This window comes from Canis lupus, chromosome 1, assembly GCF_011100685.1.
Source record: "Canis lupus familiaris isolate Mischka breed German Shepherd chromosome 1, alternate assembly UU_Cfam_GSD_1.0, whole genome shotgun sequence".
In the NCBI taxonomy this organism is placed as follows: Eukaryota; Metazoa; Chordata; class Mammalia; order Carnivora; family Canidae; genus Canis; species Canis lupus.
Genome location: NC_049222.1, coordinates 64,271,501 through 64,297,069, shown reverse-complemented (window position 1 = coordinate 64,297,069; position 25,569 = coordinate 64,271,501). Strand labels below are relative to the sequence as shown.

Sequence of the window (25,569 nt, the reverse complement as noted above, 5' to 3'; positions counted from 1 at the left end):
TAAATCACAAACATACATGACATATTTTAGAATACTTCCTACCAAAATAATTTCATTCATTTACAAGAGAGTTCTAGTCCATATGGTGAATAAAGCATATATAGGAATTCCCTCAGGTAAACTATAATTAAAATAAAAGTCAGATCTAAGATTAAAAGGAAAGAAAGGAAAACTTCAAGCCTAATGAACAAGATGGGATTTTAAAACCAAGATGATGAATGGAGCTAAAATTGTAATATTTGGAGGCACAGAGATTAAATATGTACCCCAGAAAGAAGACTTTCATTATGCTATGGAAACTGGACACAGAAGACTCAGGTACAATGAACAGATGAAGTGCACTTCCTTCCAAAAAAAGAGAGGAGATAGGAAGAGGCATTTTGACCATGAATGAAGCAATCCTGGACCACAGGTGGATGGAGTCAGTCATCATGAAACCTGAAGCCCAATGCTTCATCTCTGCATGACAGGGAGTCTAGGAACTACATGCATGGCTTTAGGACATTAGGCTCGGTAAATGCAAAATGCCTTCCCAATATAGGGCAATGATGGAGCCTCACTCAAGACAACTCCTGATAAAGAGATGCTTATACCAAGTAATTACAAAGTGTATAAGTTACACTCCAGTTGCAGAATAGATAGCAGACATAATAAAGCTCTCCAGTCCAGGGACTATGGGTGTGAGAACAAATAAACTATACTTTAAAAAAACATATTTAGTGCAAAGAGAGATAAAAGACTAAAAATAACAATAAAATAAAAATATTTAAGAAATGGAGCAGATTTTTTTAAAGAATTAAAAAGAAATTATAAAATGAAAAATATATTTGTTAAAATTTAAAAACTCCATCACAGAGAGAAAAGAAAAGATAAAAAAATATAAAAGTGGAGAACAAGGACCTCCAAAATACAATTGAATTTCCAGGAGGTAAAACAATATTTGAAAAGAAAATGCCGGAGCATTTTCCTGAATCAAAGAAGAACATGAAAAAGGCAAGCTCAGAGTGTCAAGCAGGAAATAATTTTTTTAAATCCACATCTAATTCTGTTCTTCAGTAATATTTCAGAATATCAAAAAAGAGGACAAGATTTTTAAGGCTTCTAAAGAAAATAGACACATTACCTTTAACTCGATAAGCCGACTCAGAGCCAACTTCTCCTTAGGAACAACTAATGCCAGGAGAAAATAGAATAATACTCTCAAAGTGCTTAGAATAGCTTCAACTAACAATTCTATACCAAATAAATTATCATTAAGAGGTGAAGATAAACATTAGTTTTGATATATATGAAGATTGAACATTTCATTACCCACAAAAGCATGTTAAAGAGAGAAAATGATATACAAGCAACAAGAAAACTGATTATGGAAGGATATTCTGAGAAACAATAGGAGACAAAGCATTCTTTGAAACAGGGAGTGGGGGGAGCCATAAAGAATTAAAAATAATAAAAGTAATAGTGGATTAGGAGAGTCATAAAAATAAAGTGGGACATACAGTAATAAATCATGGGATGTAGAATGCCAGGGTATTTTGGGGGCAGTTAGAGCATTTTAATGCCTTTTCTTATTCAGGAGGATGCTAAACATATTGATTATATACGACTTTGTTAATGATTCAGGGTAAGATGCTGTGCTAACAACTAATAAAAGCAAAATAGAAAATACACCTTTTTAAGAAGTACAGAATAGAGGAAGAATTTAAAATTCAAAAATCCAAAATAAGGCAGTGAAAAAACAGTTTAAAAATATGGTAAATAAAACACGTGAAAGGAAATTGTAAGTGAATATTTCAGTAATTCCTCAGAGGTGTTTTTAATCCTGCTGTACACTGTTTACATAATGGTAATGGTACCGAAAATAAAATAATAGAATTAGATTTGTAAGGAAGTACTAAGAAAAAGCTGATGCAGCAGTACTAATTCTAGACCCAAAGGAATTAAATATGAAAGCATTACTACAGGAAGGGAACCATTATATAGTGATAAAAAGAGTAATCCACAAAGAAACTATCATTATGTTAGGTGTCCAGAATTTTTGAACAAACCAAAAACATATAAAGCAAACATTGACTGAACTGTAAAAACAAAGCAAAGCAAAACAACCCATTCATAAACATAGCAGGTACTTTTAACAAATTTGAACATTTGATATATTAAGTAAACTAAAAAAAGGTTAGAATGTAAAAGGCTTAAAAATACAATAAGGAAAATCTATGTGACAATCATGGTATAGAAGCCTGCATCCAGTATAAAGTAAATACACATTATTTAAAAAAAATACAAAACAAAACACATGGTACATTTACAGGAATGGCCATATAGTAAGGCACCAGGGATGAACAAAAGTATCAAAGGAAAAAGTTTCAAAATGAAATAAATTTTGAGACAAAAGAGAAACTCCCTTGTTCTGTGAAAACCAAAGCACGAAACTTCAAAATAATGCATGAATTAAGCGACAGTTCTAATATAAACTACAAATTGTTTAAAACTGAATGACAAAAACTTATTATATAACAAGTCTTTGGTAAAGAAGCTGCAATTATCCTTAAATTTTTTTTTATTTTTTATTTTATTTTATTTTATTTTATTTTATTTTATTTTATTTATTTATTTTATTTTATTTTTTTTGTAGTATATTTACTTTGATTCTAGATTCTTTTTTTTTAATTTATTTTTTATTGGTGTTCAATTTACTAACATACAGAATAACCCCCAGTGCCCGTCACCCATTCACTCCCACCCCCCACCCTCCTCCCTTCTACCACCCCTAGTTCGTTTCCCAGAGTTAGCAGTCTTTACGTTCTGTCTCCCTTTCTGATATTTCCCACACATTTCTTCTCCCTTCCCTTATATTCCCTTTCACTATTATTTATATTCCCCAAATGAATGAGAACATATAATGTTTGTCCTTCTCCGACTGACTTACTTCACTCAGCATAATAGGGTGCAGTTACAACTCTAGGAGCTGGAAAAATAATGGCAGAAAAAATCCAATAAAAGTTAAAGTAAATAATAAAGATGAAAGAGATTTTCTAACATGTTAAAAAAGCAGACATAAGGAAACAAAAGTTGATTCTTTAGAAAAAAATAACAGACAAACCTCTGGAAATATTAATGAAGAAATAGAAATTGAAGGCAAAAATATACAATGTTAGTAAAAAAGACATTATCAAAAATGCATGTTTAAAAAATAAGATAGTATAAATATTTTGTCAAATATTTTCAGAATTTAAATAAAATAAACAAGTTTTAGAAAAATATAATTACCAATTTGGTAGTCTTAAGAAGCAATAGAAAACATGAAGATATATATATATATATATAATATATATATAAATATATATATTATATATATATAAACAGATGTTAACTTCATAGTAAGAAATCTGCACCCTCATTTCACTTCCACAAGGGCAGCTGGTCAACTTTTTTTCAGGCAATTTTAACAAACTTTGAATATACAGGAAATTTTTATGCTAGATGAGCACTCAGGTATATAGAAAGAAAAAAATAAAATAGAATGCTTTTAAAGATTCTAGTATGGCCTCAATACCAGGAGTAGTGACATATCATACAATTATAGAACATCATGGACAATGTAATTTATTAAGCAAATATTTAACAAAATATTTTCATATCTAACTATTTATTGATAACAAAATAACAACATGAAAATGTATGATGTATGCAAGGAGTGCAAGGATAGCTCAATTTAGGATTTTCATCACAATTAACCACATTGAAGAGCCAAGGAGAAATATTATATAATCATCAAGATAAAAAGAAAAATGTCCAGTAAATTTTACAGATACTCTTAAAAAAGGAGGAAGAAAAGAGACCTTGACTTGATAAAGAATATCATACCCCCCAAAAGCAAAACAAACCTACTAGACGTCATCCTTAAAATTTTAGAGTATGTACAATAAAGGCCACAAGATGAACATATCAGAATCCTGCTATTAGATCTATAATTTGTCATTATGATGGCTAACTGGAGAAGACTAGCCAAAGATGTGAGGTTAAAGGAAAAGAAGGAAATCATAATATCATTATTTGCACGTGATATGTCCACCTACGCTAAAAATCCAAGAAATTCTACAGGCCTATTTTTAGGACATAACAGGGTTCATCAAAGGCGTTTCTGGACACAAAATCAAAGTTACTCCTAAATTCCAGTATTTACAATTAGACAAAGTAATAGGGTCGTTAAAAAAATCAAATTTATAGTTCTAATAACATTCCATGTACCTAGAGGTTTCTTTTTTAGTTACAATAAGCTATGCTAGTCTTTTATGGAGATAATTATTAAAAATTTTTGAGCTCTATAAGAGGAGATTTGAAAATTATAGAGATATAATATTCAGAGTTGGAAATAACAATCTTATGATACAATTTTTTTTCCTACTCAATGTTGTAGGATGTTATTTATTCCATAATTAATTTGTAAAGTTAATGCAACTTCCACTGCATTTTTCATAGAACCTGATACAGTAATTTAAATTTTATGTGGGGAAATGGAAGCATATAAAGAGCCAAATGATTCTGAAGAAGCAGCAAGAAGTGAGCACTTCTATTAGATATCAAAACGTATTACAAAGCTATATAGGGATATTTCATTTTACTGTGCTTTGACTGCAATTCTTAACACTGCCTTTTTTTTTTTTTTTTTTTAACAAATTAAAGGTTTGTGGCAGCCTTGCATCAATCAGGTTTATCTGTCCCATTTTCCAATAGCATTTGTTCGCATTATGTCTGTGTCACATTTTGGTCATTCTCACAATATTTCAAACTTTTTCACTATTGTGATATTTCTTAAGGCGATCTGTGATCAGTGATCTTTAATATTACTATTGTAATTGGTTTAGGGCAGCACGAATCACACCCATAAAAGATGGTAAACTTAACTAATAAATGTAATTATCCTGATCACTCCACCAACCAGCCATTCCCCATCTCTCTCTCTTTCTCTCTCTCTTCGGATATCCTGAGTCCCTGAAACAGCACAATCTTCAAATTAGGCTAATTGATAACCCTACAATGGCTCCTAAGTGTTCAAGTGAAAGGAAGAGTCCTATAACTCACACTTTAAATAAAAAACTAGAAATGATAAAGCTTAGTGAGGAAAGCATGTCAAAAGTTAAGATAGGCTAGAAGCTTGGCCTCTTAGAGGAAACAGCCAAGCTGTGAATGCAAAGGGAAAGTTCTTTTTTTTTTTTTTGTGGACGTATAGTTGACACACAATGTTACACTGCTTTCAGATGTACAACATAGTGATTTGACAAGTTTATACATTATGCTGTGCTCACCACAAGTGTAGCTACCATCTGTCACCATGCAGCACTCTTGCAGTATCATTGACTATATTCCCTGTGCTGTATCTTTCATCCCTGTGACTTATTCATTCTATGTCTAGAAGCCTGTACTTCCTATGTCCCTGCACTCATTTTGCCCATTCCCTAACCCATTGCCTCTGGCAAAAGGAAAGGGTACCCATTGCCTCCGGCAAAAGGAAAGGGTTTTGTTTTTTTTGTTTTGTTTGTTTTGTTTTGTTTGTTTTGTTTTGTTTTTGAGAGGGGGAATTGGGAGGGGCAGAGAGAGGGGGAGAGAATCTTAAGTAGGCTCCATGCCCAGCATAAAGCCCAACACAGATGGGGCTTGATCTCACAACCCTGAATTTGTGACCTGAGCCAAAATCAAGACTTCGGATTCTTAAACTGACTGAGCCACCCAGGCACCTCAAAATGAAAGTTCTTGAGGGAAATCAAAAGTACTATTGCAGTGAACATACAAATGATAAGAATGCAAAATAGCCTTATTGCTGCTGTAGAAAAAATGTTAGGGGTCTGGACAGATCAAAGCAGCAACAGTATTCCCTTAAACCAAAGCCTAATCCAGAGCAAAGCCCTACCTATCTTCACTTCCATGAAGGCCGAGAGAGGTGAGGAAGGTGCAGAAGGAATGTTTGAAGCTGGCAGAGGCTGGTTCATGAGGTTTGAGGAAGGAAACTGTCTTCATAACATCAAAGGTCAAGGTGTAGCAGTAAGTGCTGCTATAGAAGCTGCAACAGGTCATCCCGAAGTTCTATCTGAGATGATTAAAGAAGGTGGCTACACTGCACAACAGATTTTCAATGTAGATTAAAAGGCCTTCTATTGGAAGATGACGCCATCTAGGACTTCAGTAACTGGAGAGGAGAAGTCAATGCTTGGCTTCCAAGCTTCAGAGGACAGCCTGACCCCTTTGTTAGGGGCTGATGCAGCTGATGACTTGAAGTTGAAGCCAGTTCTCATTTACCATTCCAAAAATCTTAGGGCCCTTAAAAATGATGCTGAATCTACTCGGCCTCTGTTCTGTAAATGGAACAACAAAGGCTGGATGGCAGCATATCTGTATATAACATGGTTTAGCCCATCATTGAGACCTATTGCTTAGAAAAAATATTCCTTTCAAAATATTACTACTCAATGACAATGCACTTGGTCACCCAAGAGCTCTGATGGAGATGTACAACTGAATTTATATTGTTTTCATGCTAACACAACATCCATTCAGCAGCCCATGGATCAAGGAACAGTTTCGGCTTTCAAGTCTGATTGTTTTAAGAAATCTATTTCTTAAGGCTTTAGCTGCCGTAGATAGTCACTCCTCTGATGAACCTGGGCAAAATACATTGAAAGCCTTTGGGAAAGAATTCACCATTCTGGATGCCATAAAGATCCCTCATGATTCTTGGGAAGAGATCCGAATATCAACATTAGCGGGAGTTTGGAAGATTCATGATTCCAACCCTCATGAATGACTTTGAGGGGTTCAGGACTTTGGTGGAGGATGTAACTGTATGTGATAAAAATAGTAAGAGAACTAGAATTAGAAATGGAGCGTGAAGATGGGACTGCATTGCTGCGATCTCATGATCAAACTTGAGTGGATGGGGAGCTGCTTCCTACAGATGAGCAAAGAAGGTGGTTTCTTTAGATGGAATCTGCTCTTCGTGAGGATGCAGTGAGGACTGCTGAAATGACCATGGAGGATTTAGAATATTACATGGATGTGGCTGATTTTGGGGAGGACTGAGTCCATTTTTGAAAGAAGTTCTACCATGGGTAAAATGCTGTAGCAGGTAGGATTGGGAACTATAGAAAAATCCTTCATGAAAGGAAGAGTCAATCGGTGCAGTAAATTTCATTGCCTTATTTTAAGAAATTGCCCCCAGCAGTCCCAGCCATCAGCAACCACCATCCTGATCACTCAGCAGCCATCAAGGCAAGACCCTCTCACTGACGTCTCAGAAAATGATTAGCATATTTTTGGCAATACCGTCTGTTTAAATTAAGGTATGCACCTTGCTTTTTTAGACATAATGCTTTTGTGCACTTAACAGGCTACAGTTGAGTGTGAGTGTAACTTTTATACGGGAAACCAAAAATTCATTTGACTCACTTTATTGCAGTATTTTCCTTATTGCAGTAATCTGGAACTGAACTCACCATGTCTCTGAGGCATGCCTGTAGTAATTAAAGAAGTCAGGCATAACAATCGGAATAGCTAGACCAGAGTAGACAGCCTGAAAACAAACCTAAGCATAGAGGTAAATGTGGTTTATTACAGAAATAGAATTACCCATCAGTGGGGAAGTAAAGGATTGCTCAGTAAACCGCGTTAGGACAGCTGTCTATTTTTGGGAGAAAAAAAATGAGGTAGGTATCTTCCAGTTATCACACTAACAAGGACAAGTAAGTTTGAGATAAGTTAAAGACGTGAATGTGAAAAGCAAATGTTTAGACCATTTGTTTCAGAACAAGTACAGGAGTATATTTTTGAGATATAGGAGTATAGTTTTGAGATAAAACATTCCTTATGTAAAGTTTATAAAGCACACAACTTCATGGAATCAATTTGATAAATCTGACCATATCAAGATGAAGTATTTTGCATGATGGAAGACCACATAACAAGGAGAAGAGACAAAGGCAGCCTCCAAAAGATAAATCTCTATAGTATATTTTTATAAATTAACAACAACAACAACAACAACAAAAACATTAAAAACATAAACCAACTGAAAAGTGGACAAAAGTCCCTAGGACTAGGGACTCCACAGAAACATGAATTTCTGCAGAGTATATGAAAAGATCCTTATCTTTCAGAGCAATCAAGGAAATAAAATACAGACTGAAGCAAGGAAATAGTGCACATCTGTAGATTGCCAAGAAATTTAGAAGTCTAACTTTTCTGAGCTTTTAAATTCCTTGAGAGGAGGGGAGAGCTGCATTAGCATTTCTCTGGGTTATGATCATTTCCTAATTGACCTGGCAGCATTTAGAGGCATCAGCCAGCTGCACAACAGGGTGGGTGGTAACAGGAAAGGATGAATGGAGAAAGAAGATTGCAGTGGTGATGCGGTGGATGTGCCAGGAGCTTGGACAAGGAAGATGCCAGGGCTGGCCTATTGTTTATGCAAATCTCCAACTGGGGCCTGATAGAAAGCTAGCATCCCATGTGTAAAGATTTTCTGCCTGCCAAAGGGACCTGAAGAATGACCAATTTTTTTTTTAAGATTTTATTTATTTATTCATGAGAGACCCACAGAGAGAGGCAGAGGCACAGGCAGAGGGAGAAGCAGGCTCCTTGCAGGGAGCCCAGTGCGGGACTCGATCCCAGGACCCTGGAATCACACTCTGAGCCAAAGGCAGATGCTCAACTACTAAGCCACCCAGGTGTCCCTGTTTTTATTTTTTTATTTTTTAAGATTTATTTATTTATATGAGAGAGAAAGAGAGAGAGAGAGAGAGAACAAGCAGGAGGAGGGGTAAGGGAAGAGAGAGAATCTCAAGCAGTTTCTGCTGAGCACAGAGTCTGATGCAGGGCTCAGTCTCATGACCCATGAGATCATGACCTTATGTGAAACCCAGAGTCAGATGCTTAACCAACTGAACCACCCAGATGCCTCCAGAATAACTGATATTTTTCATAAAGGTATTCAAATCTTGCTCAGCTCTTCCCAAGATCCTTACATACTGATAATTAGTGATTAATAGAGAGAGCTCCAGTTGTAGATCCCTTTATTTAATCTCCTTTGACATGTGTTCCCTAGCTATTTAAAGACTTGCTCCTCGGTTATAAAATTAAGCAAAATAAAAGTGAAGTGAGATTTCATCAAGGCTGTCATCTGTAACCAAATTGCTTCCTGGGCTTGCAAACTTACCCTGAACTGATACAAAGGTCAGTATGGGCTTCCCTTTTGCTGTATTGAGGATTTGATCTTCCTTCTGCCTCCAGCCAGAGTATACAGGGCCATCACTGGATACAGAAGCAGATCCCTCAGCCAAGTGGAAAGTCCCAACTTCCGCCTGATGTGAAAAACTTATGTGGGTAAAGACTAATCGTTGAATGTGTTAAACTCCTCAGTCGGTCTCTGTTCTTGGTGTTATGGAATGTTCACCTATTTTCAATTATTAAATAATCAAAGTACTGTCGTAACTCAGAGAGGAGATAGCTTTCTGAGATTGGCAGACTAAAAAAAGCCAGTTAGTTGGACAACACTTGCAGAGTTGTGTTTGTTTTTTGGACAAAGCTGTCATTTCTACACTGCTGACTCTACAGAGATAAGACTCCACAGTCATGAAGGCCAAGCCCAGGTCCCCTAAGCTATAATTGATAAAATAAAGGGATTTAGCCTGGAGAAGAGAGCCTTGGTAGAAAGGGAAGGAGGGAGGGATATAATAACACCAATAGCGGCTACATTTACTGGAGGCTTTCTTTTAGCTAAGAACTATTTAATGTCCTTTACATGTATTAAGCAATTTAAACTTCACAACAATCTCACAAAGTAAGTCCCATTATTATCCTCATTTTAATAAAATGAAGTATTTCATGAGAAGGTATTTGGGAAGTCTCTAGTACTGTAAAATTTCAATCAAGGATGGCGATGATGATGGTGAACGTTAGTGTTGCTGAGTAATGTTTCCAATTAGACGAAAAAAGGTAGCCAGCCCCTGGTAGTGATTTAAGGAATGTCTTGAAAACATTTTCCCATGCCAGAAACAACATCCTCATTTCCTCCATTGTAGCTCAATTCTACTATCAAAATTCATTCTTCTGAGTTCTGAAGAATTTTCTAATTCTAGAATCCTGTGTTGATTTGCATATTGTTTGCCTCCATGAGGGGTAGTAAAGCTTTCCACTGGCTAGCATATGTTTTCAAATGTGAGAGCTGACTGAGAGTATTTTCTACGTTCAAATGAACATTTCTTACATACTAATCTGTTGGAAGCAGGCTGCTGGGTTTAAGTGATATAACGATGTTCTTTCCACCTTCCCATCCGAAAGGAGAACAGGAAGCAGAATGAGCGACTGGATTCAGGAGGGGAACAGGGTCGAGTGGTACCCACTGAGGAAGGGGAAGAGACCTGAAGGAAGAAATGTGAAGTTTCTGAAAACAATCTGAGTTCATCTTCCGATTTTTCCTAGTCAACATGATTTTATGCCTGTTAGTTTCATAAACAGAGGCCATAAAATTTTTCAAAAGGTGTTTCTTTCTATGCGAAAGGTAAAAGAGGTTGTTGACTATGAAAATAACACTTGGAATTTCAAAATAAGAACTGAGGGAGTGTGCCTTGTGGCTGTAGTCCCAACCCTGGAACCACCCAGCTGTATGACTCAGTGTTCTGATCTATAAAACAAAGAAATAACATTAAGTGATCTCTATTATCTGATCTAAATTTTTGATGCTTTAAAATAGTGTTTAGAATGAGATTAACTGGAATTGTTTGTCTTATATTGTTATCTAGCTGTATATTTTGCCTTACTTTCTGTTTTTACGAAGTATGAAATGGGCACACCTGGGTGGCTCAGTGGTTGAGCATCTGCCTTCAGCTCAGGGCATCCTGGGGTCCTGGGATCCAGTCCTGCATCAGCCTCCTCGCAGGGAGCCTGCTTCTGCCTCTCTCTGGGTCTCTCTCATGAATAAATAAAAATCTTCAAAAAGTAAAGTATGAAATGCCAGTTTCTTTTATTTTTTTTTTAAGATTCATTTATTTTATCAAGAGAAGGTATGCAAGTGGGGGGAGGGGTAGAGGGCGGGAATCCCAAGCAGATTCCCTGCTGAGCACAGTGTCCTACCCTGCTAGATCTTAGGAAGCATGAGATCATGACCCACACTGAAATCAAGTATCAGATTTAACTGACTGAGCCACCCAGGTAGCCCAACAGTTTATTTTAAATATACCTATTTCTTAGTTTCCTTTCCTCATCATTCTATTTTGTTAATATTTTCTAAGCAAAGTTAGATGACATATCTTATTATATTCCTTAAAGTTTGCTTATAGTTCTGTCTCAGCTAAAGTATTAATTGAAGAGCTCTAGCAGTTTGTTCTATTAAAACTCTTTATTTCTTCCTGTGGAAGTGTTAGGTAAAAACAAGAAGGAGAAATATTCCAAATTCTGGGCTATCCTGTAATACCCTTGCCTACTTGCATGGATGATTTCTTTTTTGCATGCATGTGTTGAGTATTTGTATTTACAAACATACTTCAATTTGTGTGATCTTTCAAGGAAAGTCATCTTATAGCCAAGTACCACTATGAAATAAAATCCCAAGAATTTGGTTCCTCCCGGTTGGCACTCTGACAACCATGCCTGTATACTGTGTGGACTCTAAATCATGATGCGAATAATTGATTCTGATGTAAACATTCTGCATTGTGAATGCTAACTAAATGTAAGTAAATGCCATTAACCAAATGTAAATTCTATTTTCAGACATACACTGATTCTGTCTTTGACTCTGGTGAAGTCACCAGAAACCAGCATAGCATCTGTTAGTCTCTCCTTTTGGAAAATTGAAGGAAACAACACTTCTTATAAGGTCTGTGATAAATTTTCTTTAAGGAGAAATATTCTACAAATGGTGAATGTTGTCATTGATTTATCCTTTTTTAATGTTCCATATTCATAAAACCATCAAGTTTTGGTATTTACTAATGTCACTTTACAACTGGAGTATTATGGTGAAATCTTTAATATGTTAGAAGGCAATTTTAATTATCATCACCTAGAAGAAAATAAGGTAGGTGAGAGAATGATAAAAATTTGGTGGCTCAGGGTAATGAATAAACAATGACATCATTTGCTTCCTTATCTGTCTAGATGCTTACAGTGGTTTCCTTTATCATTTAAGTCACATCTAAGCATTTGATCTAACTTTCAGATTCTTTTATCAACTGACACACTTTTACTTCCTACCTCATTTAGGAAAATCTCTAATGGTCACTACTTCCACTCTTTTCTCAAATAACCCTGACTGCTTCCTTTCACAAATAATAAATACGAGAACAATAGTAATGCTAATTTCTACTGAATACTTATTCTATGAAAGGAATGGAGATTTTTAAAAGCATTCATCATCTTATTTTATTCCTACACACAAAACTCAGTGAGTGGGGGAGTGATGTCAGCAAGTTAATGGAATAGGAAGCCCTGGACCCTCCTTCCCCTCAGAGACACATCAATTCAACAATATATGGGTTATAAGGAAACAGAACTTCAACAAAACGATAGGTAAAATGGACCTAACAGACATGTACAGAGCATTCTATCCAAGAGCAGCAGAACACTCATTCATCTCAAGTGCACATAGATATTCTCTGATAGATCACATGTTAGGTCACAGAACAAGTCTTCACAAATTGAAGAAGATTTATACCAAGTGTCATTTCCACCAACAATGGAATAAAATTAGAAATCAGTAGCAGAAGGAAAATTGGAAAATTCACAAATATGTGTAAGTTAAAGAACACTCTTGACTCTTGGGTCGAAGAAGAAATCAAAAGAGAAATTAGAAACTATGTTGAGACAAATGAAAACAAAACCACAACATACCAAAACTTATGGCATGCAGCAAAAGCAATACTGAGAGGGAGGTTTATCGAAGTAAAGGCTCACATTAAGAGAAAAGGAAGATCTCATATAAATGGTCTAACTTTATACCTTACAGTTAGGAAAACAAACAAAGCACAAACAGCAGAAGGAAGAAAATAATTAAGATCAGAGCAGAAATAAACAACATAGAAAATAGAAAAAAAATAGAAAAAACTAACAAACGAGTTGGGTTTTTAAAAAATCAAAGTAGATAAAACTTTAGCTAGACTAATCAAGAAGAAAAAAAGCATTCAAATAAATAAAATCAGAAATTGAAAGAGGACACTTTACAACTGATGCCACAGTAGTTATAAGGGTTATGAGAGAGTACTATAAAAAATCATATGCCATCAAATTGTATGGCCTAGAAGAAATGGATTAGTTCATAGAAGCATACATTCTACTCTGGCTGAACCCTGAAGAAATAGAAAATCTTAACAGACCTATACCTGGTAAGACAACTGAATCAGTAACCAAAAAATTCCCAGAAAAGAAAAGCTCAGGACCAGATGGCTTCCACTGCAGGATTCCACCGTACATTTTTTTTTTTTCCACCGTACATTTTTAAGAGGATGGCAATTTTTCTTTAACATTTCACAACAGTGAAGAAGAAGGAACACTTCCAAATTCATTTTATGAGGTCAGCATTATCTTGATATCAAAGTATTTTTTTAAGATTTTATTTATTTATGAGAGAGGGAGACACACACACACACACACACACAGAGGGAGAGAGAGAGAGAGAGAGAGAGAGAGAGAGAGAGAGAGATTGTGCAGGAATGGAGGGAGGGGCAGAAGGAGAAGCAGATTCCCCACTGAGCAAGGAGGAGACCAAGAGGGCGCTTGATCCAGGACCTTGAAATCATGACCTGAGCCAAAGGCAGATCCTTAACTGATTGAGCCACCCAGGTGCCCCCTGATACCAAGTATCTTAAGCATTTTGGGCTGCTGGAACTGAATACTGTAGACTGGGGTGGCTTATAAGCAACAGAGCTTGTTTCTCACAGTTCTGGAAGCTGGAAATCTCAGATCAATACACCAGAAGATTCAGTGTCTGGTGCAAACTCACCTTCTGGTTGTAGATTGCTGACTTCTCCCTGAATCCTCATATGACAAAGAAGGTGAGAGAGGTCTCTAGTATTTCTTTTATAAGAGTACTAATCTCATCTAAGAGGGCTTCACCTTCATGATCTAATCACCTCTCAGTGATGGACTCCCCTAATAATGTCTTATTGGCAGTTAAGATTTCAATGTATCAATTTTGGAGGATGCATTCAGTCCACAGTGTGGCTTCCCCAAATTTACGTCCTTCTCATAGGCAAGATACATTCATTCCATCCTAATAGCCCTAAAAGTTTTTAACTAATTCTAGCATAAGCTCTAAATTCTAAAGTCCAAAGTCTTATTAAAGATCATATATGTCTGGCATGAGTAAAACTCAAGATACAATTCATCCTGAAGCAAATTTCTCTCCAGCTATAAATCTATGAAACTAAAAAGTCAAGTACTTGACTTGAGGTAGGCAAAAATAGACACTCCAATTCTGAAGGGAGAAATAGAAAAGAAGAAAGGGATCATGGTCCCAAGTAAGTCTAAAACCAAACAGGCAAATTCTTTAGAACAGAAGGATTGAAAGTAATCCTTTTTGGCACAGTGTTCTACCTTTGGACCCACTGTGGTGGCAGTTCTGTGTCTCTAGCTGTCCTGGGCATGGGTTGTATACCCAAAGGTCTCCCAGGATAAGGCTATGTCCCCATGGCTTCAGGTGGTCCCACCCACACGGTTCTGCTGGTTGCAGCTCTGCAGTTCTCTGCAAGGGTCCCATCCCTGAGGCAGTAGACAGGGGCATCCTGGTCCACCATAATCAGAAAGGCACCCACCCTTTGAGGCCTCTCTGTATCCCCCCAGTTTCTACCAGCCCTCATGCTGTGCGCCTGTGGAAGAAGTGGCAACCCTGGACTCTGAATTGCCTTTGAAGGGAGCACCTCTTCCCTTGTCTTTAAGAATAGAAACTGGCTTCTCTTGAGATGACTGATTAGTTACTATTCATATCTTTATCGAACTGTTAATTGACCACACCCTTAGTGTTCTCTTTTGAGCACACTTTCTAATTTTTTCAAATTTGGCCAGCTGAGTCTTTTCCAAATACTTAAGTCCTGATTCCATTTTGCTTAGCAAATCTACTTTTAAGCCATTTCATTCTTGCATTTTACTATTAGTAGGCAAGAAGAACCAAGGTGCTCCTTCATAAATTTCCTTAGGAATCATCTCAGCTAAATTGCCAATTTCATCACTCACAAGTTCTATCTTCAACAAAGCACTAGAACATAAACACGTCAGCCAAATTTGTTGCCACTTTATGATAAGGATTGCCTTTTATTCGTCGTCTGATAACATATTCTCCGTTTCCATCAGAGACCTCATCAGGTCTTTGCCATCCATATCTGTTCTCGAAAAAGAAGCCTTTTCTACTGCTATCCTCTTTTCTTTCTGCGGCTTTCCTAGAATGGCCTTTAAGATTCTGTTGCTAACAATTTAGGTTTTTTCAAGCATGTACCTCAAACTCTTACAGCCTCTACCCATTACTCAGTTCCAAAGCCATTTTCACATTTTAGGCATTTGTTACAGTAGCAATTTCTGCCTTAGTTGGTTCATGCTGCCATAACAGAATACCATAGATGGATGGCTTATAAACAACATAAATTTATTTTCACAGTATTGGAGGCTACAAACCCAAAATCAAGGCACCAACAGAGCTGATGTCTGGTGAGGGAGTGCTTCTTATTTGCAGATTGCTGACTTCCCTATGTCTTCATGTGTCAGAGAGGGTAAGAAAGTTCTCCGGTGTCTCTTTTATGAGGGCACTAATCTGACTCATGAGGATTTCACCCTTAGGACCTAATCACTTCCCAAAGTCATCATCTTCCAATACTATCATATTGGGAGGCAGGGTTTCAACATATCAATTTTGGGGGGAGAAAACAAACACTCATCCACAAAGCCAGACAGGACACTAAAAGAAAACTACAAGCTGATATCCCCAACATGCATTTTGAACATAAATGCAAAAATCTGCAATAAAATATGAGGAATCTAAATTTAAGTTCACTAAAAGAATCATACACCATGACCAAATGGGAGACAAGGATGGTTCAACATAAAAAACCATACAGTGTGATATACTACATTAATAGAACAAAGAATGAAAAATTTGTAATCATCTCGACAGATACAGAAGAAAACAATTTGCCATAATTCAACACCCCTTTATGATATAAGCACTCAACAAACTAGACACAGAAGGAAATTACCTCAACATAATAAAGGTCATATATGAAAAGCCCACAGCTAACATTATACTCAATGGTGCAAAACCAAAAGCTTTACTTTACCTCAAAGATCAGGAACAAAACAAGGATACCCACTCTCACCATGTCTACTTAACATAGTACTAGAAATTCTAGCTAGGGCTAAGAAAAATAAATAAAAGGCACCCAAGTCAGAAAGGCAGAAGTAAAACTATCCCCATTTGTAGATGCATATGTTCTTATATGTAGGAAATTCTCTATTCCACAAAAAAACCTGTTATAACTAATGAATGAATTTAGCAAAATTGTAGGATACAAAATATAAACTTATAAAAATTATTGGTATTTCTATACACTACCAACAAATTATCTGAAAAGAAACTTAAGAAAGTGATTCCAAGTCTGGAGAAGGTGGGGGCCACTGAGCAAGGCAGTCCCTATCAAATTTCCTATGGTGTTTTTGGCAGAAATAGAAACAAAACAAAACAAAACAAAACAAAAACGTTGTCAAAGTACAGAACCACAAAAGACTTTCAGTAGTGAGAGAATCCTGAGAAAGAAGAACAAAGTTGGAGATCTCACGCTTTCTGACTTCAAAACATATTACAGAGTTATAGTAGTCAAAACAGTATGGCACTGGCATAAAGACTGCGATATATACCAAAATAGAGAGCCCAGAAATCTACCCATGCACATGCAGTCAACTTATCTTCAATAAGAGTGTCAAGAATCCACAATGGGAAAAGATAGTCTCTTCAACAAATAGGATTTGGGAAAACTAGATATCCACATGCAAAAGAATAAAATTGGGCCCTTATCTTACACCACACAAAAATCAACTCAAAATGGATTAAAATTTTAAACATTAAAACTTAAGCTTGAAACCATAAAACTCCTAGAAAGAAAACACAGGGAAACATAACATTGGTCTTGGAAATGACATTGAAACCACAGACAATAAAGGCAAAAATTTACAAGTGGGACTATATCAAATGAAAGGCTCTGCCTAGCAAAGGAAACAACAGGGTAAAAAGGCAACTCATAGGATGAGAGATAATATTTGCAAACCATATATTTGCTAAGCGTTTAATTTCTGGAATATGTAAGGAACATCTACAACTCAATGGCAAAAAGATAATAAACCAAATTTTAAAAACAGGTAAGAGATTTGAGCAGACATTTTTTTAAAGAAGATATACAAAGGCTAAAAGGCATATTTTTAAAAAATGATCGTCACTTATCATCAGGGAAATGTAAATCAAAACCAGAATGAGATATCACCTCACAACTGTGAATATGGCTACTATAAAAAAGATAAGAGTGGGGGCAGGATACAGATAAATAGAATAGAAACACTTGTGCACTATTGTTCAAACACAAAACTTGCAGCCATAGTGAAAAACAGAATGAAAGCTCCTCAAAAAATTAAATATACAACTACCAGATGATCCAGAAATCCCTATTCTGGATATTTATCCGAAATCATTTAAAATAGAATATCAAAGAAATATTTGGCATCGTATAGTCACAACAGCCAAGAGGTGGAAACCACCTAAATGTCCACTGAATGATGAACAGATAAAGAAAATGTGGTATATACATGGAATATTATTCAGCCTTAAAGAAAGAAGAAAATCCTGTCATATGTGACAACATGGATCATCCTTAAGAACGTGATGCCAAGTGAATTAAGCCCAGCCACAGAAAAAAATATATACTACAAGATTTCAGTTCCATGGGTAGCCAAAACAGTCAAACTTAAGGAGAAAGTAGAGTCCTGTTGCCAGAGGCTGAGGGAGGGGGGTATTGGGAGTTGCTACTGAGTAGGTCTAGAGTTTCAGCCAAGCAAGACTGAAAAGTTCCAGAGACCTGTTGCACAACCATGTACGTGTAGTTAATGATATTGTATTGTACAATTAAAACTTTAAGAGGATAAATTTCAGGTTATGTGGTTTATTTTATTTATTTATTTATTTTACCACCCAAACCAACAATAATTGTAATTGTAAGTGCAATGAGTTATGCCTATTGTGGATGAAGAAACTGAAGCTTAGGGAAGAAGCTAATGTTTGTCTCTGTGCCCTTTGCCCACACTTTCCATTGTCTGAAATGGTGACTCCTCCCCTTTGCCACCCACATTTTGTTAGCCTTTTTCAATATGCAGTTACCCCTACCCCACTCCGATCTCTCCCTCATTCTACACTCACTGAACCTCATGGTCAAAGACCTTCTTTTTCTTTTATTCTCTCTCTCTTAATATTCCCTAGAGAACCCTGAAGAATATTTGGTCTACTGTAATTACTAATTAAAGATCAATCCAACTGCCTCTTACTTCCGTGGAACATAAAGATGCTCCGACTAAAAGTGCTCATTTGTCCCTTGGAACTACGGATACTTCCCTTCGTTCTTCCGGTTTCAGTGACATCCAGTGAAAAGCACTGTCCCATAAGTCATAAAGCAGAAACTTGATTGATCGGCAAGGATTCCGAAGCGGATATAATTTAGCAAAACCCAGTCTGGGCTTTTTTCCAGAAAATTTCTGTTAATATGTTAGAAAGGTGAAGGAGAGGGAAGCAGTTCTCACATTCAACACTCTTGGAGACTCCTTTGGCAGGAATTTATTTTGTGCCCAATATTTTAAAAAATCATCATCTTAATGATGCAAGGTGAAAATAATGTAGGAAACTTAGTTTCGTGGCTCACAGGATTTGATTTTCTCTATTAGCTAGAGGCATGCATCATTGCAGATTTGAAATTCCTTCATCTCACCTCTCTGAATCTCAGAGCAATATCTGTAAGTCCCACAAAAGAGTGTTAATGAGCCACAAAACGATGGTCGATAGACTTTTCTCCTTCAAACTAAAAATCTAGCTAGTGATAGAGAAGTTAAGGGTGGCACTCAAGTTCACCCTCTAAATATTTAGACCAGTTTCTCTTTATAAAATGTGTCCATCATCAAGAAACAGCCAAACATCATATTGTTCTTGGTGGCCAATCTAATATTAAAGGTAACTGTCCCTCTCTGTACTTAAAATGACCTCAATTTGTAACTACCTGGATTGCTTCCAGAGTCATCCATAATTTAATTATATTTATCCCAGCTCACCTAGAAGAACTCAAAATGAAATGGTGACTTTGGTTTGCGAGGTCAGAATCAATAGCCATTAAGAGAATGAGGAGATTTTTAAATCTAGGGGAAAAAAAGCAAGTACTTAAAATATCCCTTGCATCAGCCTCAAAATTCTGGGTACGCAGACAACACAGATACGGTGGGACTTTATCAGGATGCATTATGTAGCTGGAATGCCTGGGAAGGTAGAGGTTAATGCAGGAGTCGATTGGCGATCAGAATAAGAGCCCAAAGTGCAGCTTTCGGAGTATTTTGGGCCTGGTGTGGCGCACGTCGGGAGGCAGACAGATCCTGAAGGAGGGCTGAGACAGACGAAAACTAGAAGATAAGAAGAAAATTCCATGGAAGCCAAGTGTATGCGTTTCTCTAATCATGTCATTGGCATCATGTAAATGCCAGACACCATTTATATACAGCTTAGATATAGCAGATGTTGGCATTTAAGTATAGGTTGCTTGAGAGAAAATTGCCCTTGAATGGAAGAGGAAGTTTACTGGCAGAGAAAAATGATTTTCTCAGTTAACAGTTATAACCCCAATAATAGAATTGTTTTCAACCAGAGGTTGTGGGGTGGGAAAGGAGGAGAGATATAATGATACTTCAATTCCAATCTAAAAAAGAAAAAAAAAATCAGTTTCAGTTTAAATTGCGGATGTGTGGGTTGTATCCATAGAACCTTCTCCTCCCTCTCTTCTAAACCTCAAGGCTTCATGTTAAATGGAACAAATCACATCCTTCGTGGTTCTGCTCTGTTTGGTACAGCTGCTTGCTGCAGGTGGTGCCCTAAAAATATATTGTTTGTTTATTTTGCACTATAGCAGTCTGCAGAGTGGTACCTAAAAGTGCAACAGCTCCTTCTCTTTCTGTCAGTGAGCCAAATGATGAACGACGGAGACCCCCCCGCCAACCCTATAGCACGAAGAGGCCCAAATGAGAGGCACAGGTGGTGCTGGAGGCTCAGCTCTTCTGATAAGTTCCATTTTCTTTGGATTCAGGAAGCAGCATGGACAAGGGGACTGTCTGTCATCAGAGCCTCTGCCTGGGTGTGGGCGAAGCCAGGCCAGGCCGCAAACCACCCGGGTTGGGAGAATGGGCCTCCTCCGCAGATTAACATCTGGAAGCATCTGGGGTTAAGAGTCTATCACAGATCACAGAAAGAAAATAGAAGTGAAGGTTCATCTCAGGTAAATGTTCACACAGGTATATTTAAATAGAGGTTTCAACGTGTTGTTTTTTTGTTTGTTTTTGTTTTTTTTTTTTTTTTTTTTTGTTCTTTTAGTTTATAACTGAAATGTTCAGGTGAGTTTCCCAGCAGCACGGACAGGACACCCACCCTGAACCCTGTTTACTAAGTACCACGGCAACGCTGAAGCTCTGAAGTGTGTAAGTTTGAACCAAAAAAATAAAAATAAAAATGTGGGCACCGCGTGGCGAGGTGGTTCTAATTCAGACCTCAGTCTCACAACTAAAAGACACCAGAGGAGTGGCTAAACGTATTTTCCGATTTAGTTTTGGTCCCCCCTTTACCATCTTTTTAGTATTCAGCTTCCTTTGGCAACTCATTTCGAGCCTTTTGATTTGCGAGCAACACAGACTTTCCTAAATTTGTGAACTAAGCACATTGCTGATAATGAATACACCAACAACTATTGAGTCACTGACAGGGGAAGTTTTTGTACCTCACAGTATAATTTCACTTAAAATTGATTTTTTGGGGGAACCTGGGTGGTTCAGTGGTTGAGCATCTGCCTTTGACCCAGGTCGTGACCTTGGGGTTCTGGGATCGAGTCCTGCATCGGGCTCCCCGCAGGGAGCCTGCTTCTCCCTCTGCCTATGTCTCTGCCTCTCTCTGTGTGTCTCTCATGCATAAATAAATAAAATCTTTAAAAAAATTGATTTTCGTTGTAACAGATAAAGTATATTAGGACTAAATCAACCTAACCGTGATAGATAACTAAGAAAATGGTATTAAATTACACAAATATCATTTGTAAAATTTAGAAATTAGAAAAAAGAGAGGGAGACTCCACTCATAATTCTGTGACAAAGAAAGAAATCAATAGAATTCTGGAAAATGGGTAGGAAAAGTGAAGATAAATGCCTGGAGGACACCAGGATAGTTTGGGGTAAAAGAAACAATTTGTATTTATGAAGTTGGGGATAAGAAGCTGATTACACTTAACAGGCAGAGAGATTAAGAATCAATAAAGAGAGGAGAGCAAGGCAGACATTCCCGAATAAAAGAAGAGATACAGAAAACCAGAATATCCTTGGAGCCATGACTCTCTGCAATCCAGTCCTTGGGTTTGCAGCCATAGTCGCAAGTGGCGTTAACCCAAATCATCCTGTGACAAGTAGCTGCCCCATTAGGTATGAAAGTAAAAAATATTGCGAATAAAGTTAGGAAGACATTACAAGTGAGAAACACCCATGTGAGAAGGTGTGGTCTTGATTCTTGGGGAATCTCACAACCCGTTGAGAGTCAGAAGAAAGGTCAGAGGGGAACAAACGACAGGGTCGGGACAAAAGGCACCATCCATAAAGGCAGGAATAGGCAGGCGGAGAGTGAAGACCAGGAATCATACACCCAGCTGTTGAGAAGCATGTGTGGGTTGAGAACAGTGGAGCTTAAAATCCTATTTATAGGACTGGTAAACACAAAAGGTGCAGGAGGAACATTACAGATGGCTTTTTTTCCTACTATGTAAACACTATTTAGCTTAAGTGTGTTTGCCCATATTTTTCTTCTTTTTTCACTCAAGTATAACATGCTAAACAATAAATTATCCCTCATATTATAGCTGTCATTACCAATCGTCTTCACATCCTTCCTTTGAGAATACGTTGCTGCTGTTTGAAAACACTCACACATTCCACTATTATTATTCCGCCGCTGTGTTTAGAAGTTCCAGTGAAAAGGAAATAGCCATCAAAGACGTATTTCTTAAAAACTTTTTATCAGAATAAATGATCGTGACTGGCAAGACGTCCTCAAAGACAACGATATTATATGTGACAGAGGAAGGTGGTAATTCTGTGTTCAAGGCCAATAGGTTTTCATGTTTTTCAAATTACTCTATTTTTCGTATACGTGTATATATGCTTATTTTTCTGAGCTAACTTATGGTTTAAGATATCTTATTATTTATTCTGAGATGTTTTATACTTAGAAAATTAATTATAAGAAATGGGATTGTACATGGTTCGTTGCACAATTTCAGACAATCCAACTTAAATCTCGTAGTACTAAAGAAAATCTAATTATTGGTAATTTGCTGCATTTTATAATCCTCACTATCATCTTAAACATACTGGCATTTTTATTCCACGTGTCTCTGTATTCTCATGGGTCGAGTGATATTATGCTTCGGGGGTGAGCAAGTGCTTCAAACATTACTTAGAAAAGCAGATATTGCACACTGATGATAATGGTTGATGTGGGATAAAACTTGCCCCCGTGTAGGCTAGTGCGTTGGTACACTAAATGGTATCACACTGGCTTTAAGAATCACAGTCCTATCTGGGGAGTGAGTCAACTTAGTAAGATTTAATTCATATTTGCACATCATCATGAGTTAGTCTGAAAAAAAGTAACAGTATTCTCAATAAAGCAGTGGAAGATACTGAGCCAAGGAGAAAATAAATAACACCACCTTTATTGTTTTCAAGCAATTTCTTAGGAATTATCTCATTTAGTTCATAATTACAAAATAGCTTATTATACAGCTGGGTGTAAGATTTAAGGATTGTTACTCCCAGACCCTGAATATTTTACCTTATATTTCTGACTTTGCATGTAGGGAATACCAGAGAATATTACAAGCAAAAAAGTCTTAGACTTAATTTGACTTTTGAGGCTACTGAAGTTCTTGCACTCTGCTTGTTCACAAACTCACAGAACTATTCACCATTTTACAAGGGCACCGTTCAGAAATAAAGCAAAATACAATAAAGACCATGATAACTGATTACTTAGGGTTTGTTTTTTTACCACAACTTGATTGATAATTGTGGACAAGACATCAGGGTGCTATACCCTGAGTGACAGTATTGAAATGACTTTGATACTGTCCAGAGGAATTGAGATTTACATTAGGAGGTTAAACATGTGCCCATTTCAGAAGTATCAATATATCTTGATATATTTAACTATTTAGGCATAAACCCAGGTCAGGTTCTAAAATTAATCTGCAGAAAGTTGTTTGATGCTTTGCGGCCCTCGATTGTGCCAACAAATCCTTTCCTGATTTATTCACTGCCTTCATTCTCCTATTTCAGTAGGTTTGTCCTTGGAAAAAATCTCTTGTTCGCAACTGTGATTTGGTTCTTTCCATATTTTTGTATTTGTATAAACTCTTCTGATGTTACAGAAAGACAAATGACATTTATTTCATTTCTTGGGTTACTACCTTTTGACAAGTAGATCTATATATCTGAGTGTCCAGGAGACCTAGGGTTGGAGCAGCATGTATGACATTTGAAGCCAAGCAGCAATGCTGTTGGCCATCCTAGGAGCTAGAAAAGGAACTGAGCGTCTGTCATTCTGCCCATTTCTATCACAGGCAGGAAGTAATTCTGTCCTAAGAAGAAAACTGTTGTAGAGTCATGGACCCTGGAGTAGGAATCAGAAGACTCAGAAGAGCTCCATACAAACTCACTCTTTGGTGCGGAGATAAGGCAGGCATGGTACAGGTTCACAGACTCAGCACTGGAAGGGAAGTGACTCTCAAGTCATTTCCAGAAGCTGATGGAGCAACTGAAGCTGTGGTACCATTTTGGTATTACAAAATCTTTTTTTTTTTTTTTAAACAAATACCATGTTTCTGAGCAATTCAGGACAATTAGAGGGATCAGTAGTGAGGATAAAGAGAAGGCACTGATATTTCTGGTGAAAATTTTCAAAAGTATACCCACCTAGGGCCCAGACTTTCCAGAAGTAGGTCATGTTTATGGTAAGCCTTGAAACAAGTGAGTAAATCATTTCTATTCTCAAGCAGCATTAAGAATCGTTGTTTTAGAGTAGTTTAATGCTTAAATGCCTTTAAGCATTTCCAATCCCATATATCCTGAATTTTTAAGAATTCACTTGAAAAGTTACATTTGATGCTTGATATTTTCATCATTCATTTATTTTTTTTATTTGTTTAAAATGCGTTTTATTGTTTTTAAAGTCATCTCTGTACCCAGCATGGGGCTCAAACTCATGACCCTGAGATCAAGAGTCCCATGCTCTACCAACTGAGCCAGCCAGGCACCCTCTCATTACTAGTTTTAAATAGCTGCAAGAGCGCTATTTATTTTGGCATATTATAAGTAGTAATATCTTTTAAAGAGACATTATAGTCTTTGAAATCCGTCCAATGAAATTTGAATGCCACTGTGATTCGGAATTCACCTTCTTTCATTTAAAAACATGTAGCCAAAAAAATAAAAATAAAAAAATAAAAACATGTAGCCCATCAAGACGATGCAAGTTTACAGCTCAGATTTACTATTTACCATTTAATATCAATGCCGTAAGCTACATTAAGATGAGACCCAAATCTCTGACAACCAAATCTTTGTGAATATGTTCTTTCCAAATTAAAGAAGGCAGTAAAGCGCAGCAGGAGCAGTCAGGCAGCTCATTTTCATCCCTGAGCCATGCACTTCAGCAACATCCAAAGGAATGCTTCTGCGCCATTCCCAGCACAATCCTGGATTAACTTGGCTAAAGGATTTCAAAGTTTTGAAAGCTCCTCACCAATCGTATTGTTGGTAAGTCTTAACAAGCCAAATATCAAATATATCTATGGTTAACTGGGAATAATTGGAGATGTCTGTGGCTCCATCCATGTGAAGGCACATGTTTCATCTTCAAAAAAAAAAAATTTTTTTTAACCACAATCTGTTAAACAATGACTTCCATCATTTTATGTACTCTAAAAATGCAAAGTTTTCTGAATAGGGAATAGGTATGACTGAAGGTTGAACCCGACAGTGATCCTATTTTTAGCTGTGAACAGGGCCCCAGGTATCAGAAGCTTTCCTAAAGTCTTCTATGATGTCCCTGCTAATTTGTACATGGTTCCTCAGCCAATTGTTACAGCTCCGAAAAATAGTAAGCTTATTAAAGTTTTTACCAATATCCTCTGCTGGAATCCTAAAAATATTAATCATCAACCTGCTGTGAACTTAGAAGTGTGCTGGAAGTAAAGGAAATAAAGGAAA

The 25,569-nt window shown here is 36.9% G+C and overlaps 1 protein-coding gene, 1 long non-coding RNA gene and 1 other non-coding gene across 4 annotated transcripts in view; 1 reads left to right on the top strand and 2 right to left on the bottom strand.

The window, feature by feature from the left end:
• The window catches only part of NKAIN2 (sodium/potassium transporting ATPase interacting 2), a 950,393-nt gene that overhangs the window by 138,149 nt on the left and 786,675 nt on the right, over positions 1-25,569 (bottom strand). The window lies entirely within an intron of this gene.
• Positions 11,754-25,293, top strand: LOC119875967. The gene is made up of 3 exons (XR_005353877.1): positions 11,754-11,869; positions 20,355-20,543; positions 23,922-25,293. It is a non-coding gene; the product is annotated as an uncharacterized LOC119875967 (long non-coding RNA).
• On the bottom strand, positions 24,540-24,612 carry TRNAK-CUU. Its single transcript has one exon. It is a non-coding gene; the product is annotated as a tRNA-Lys (tRNA).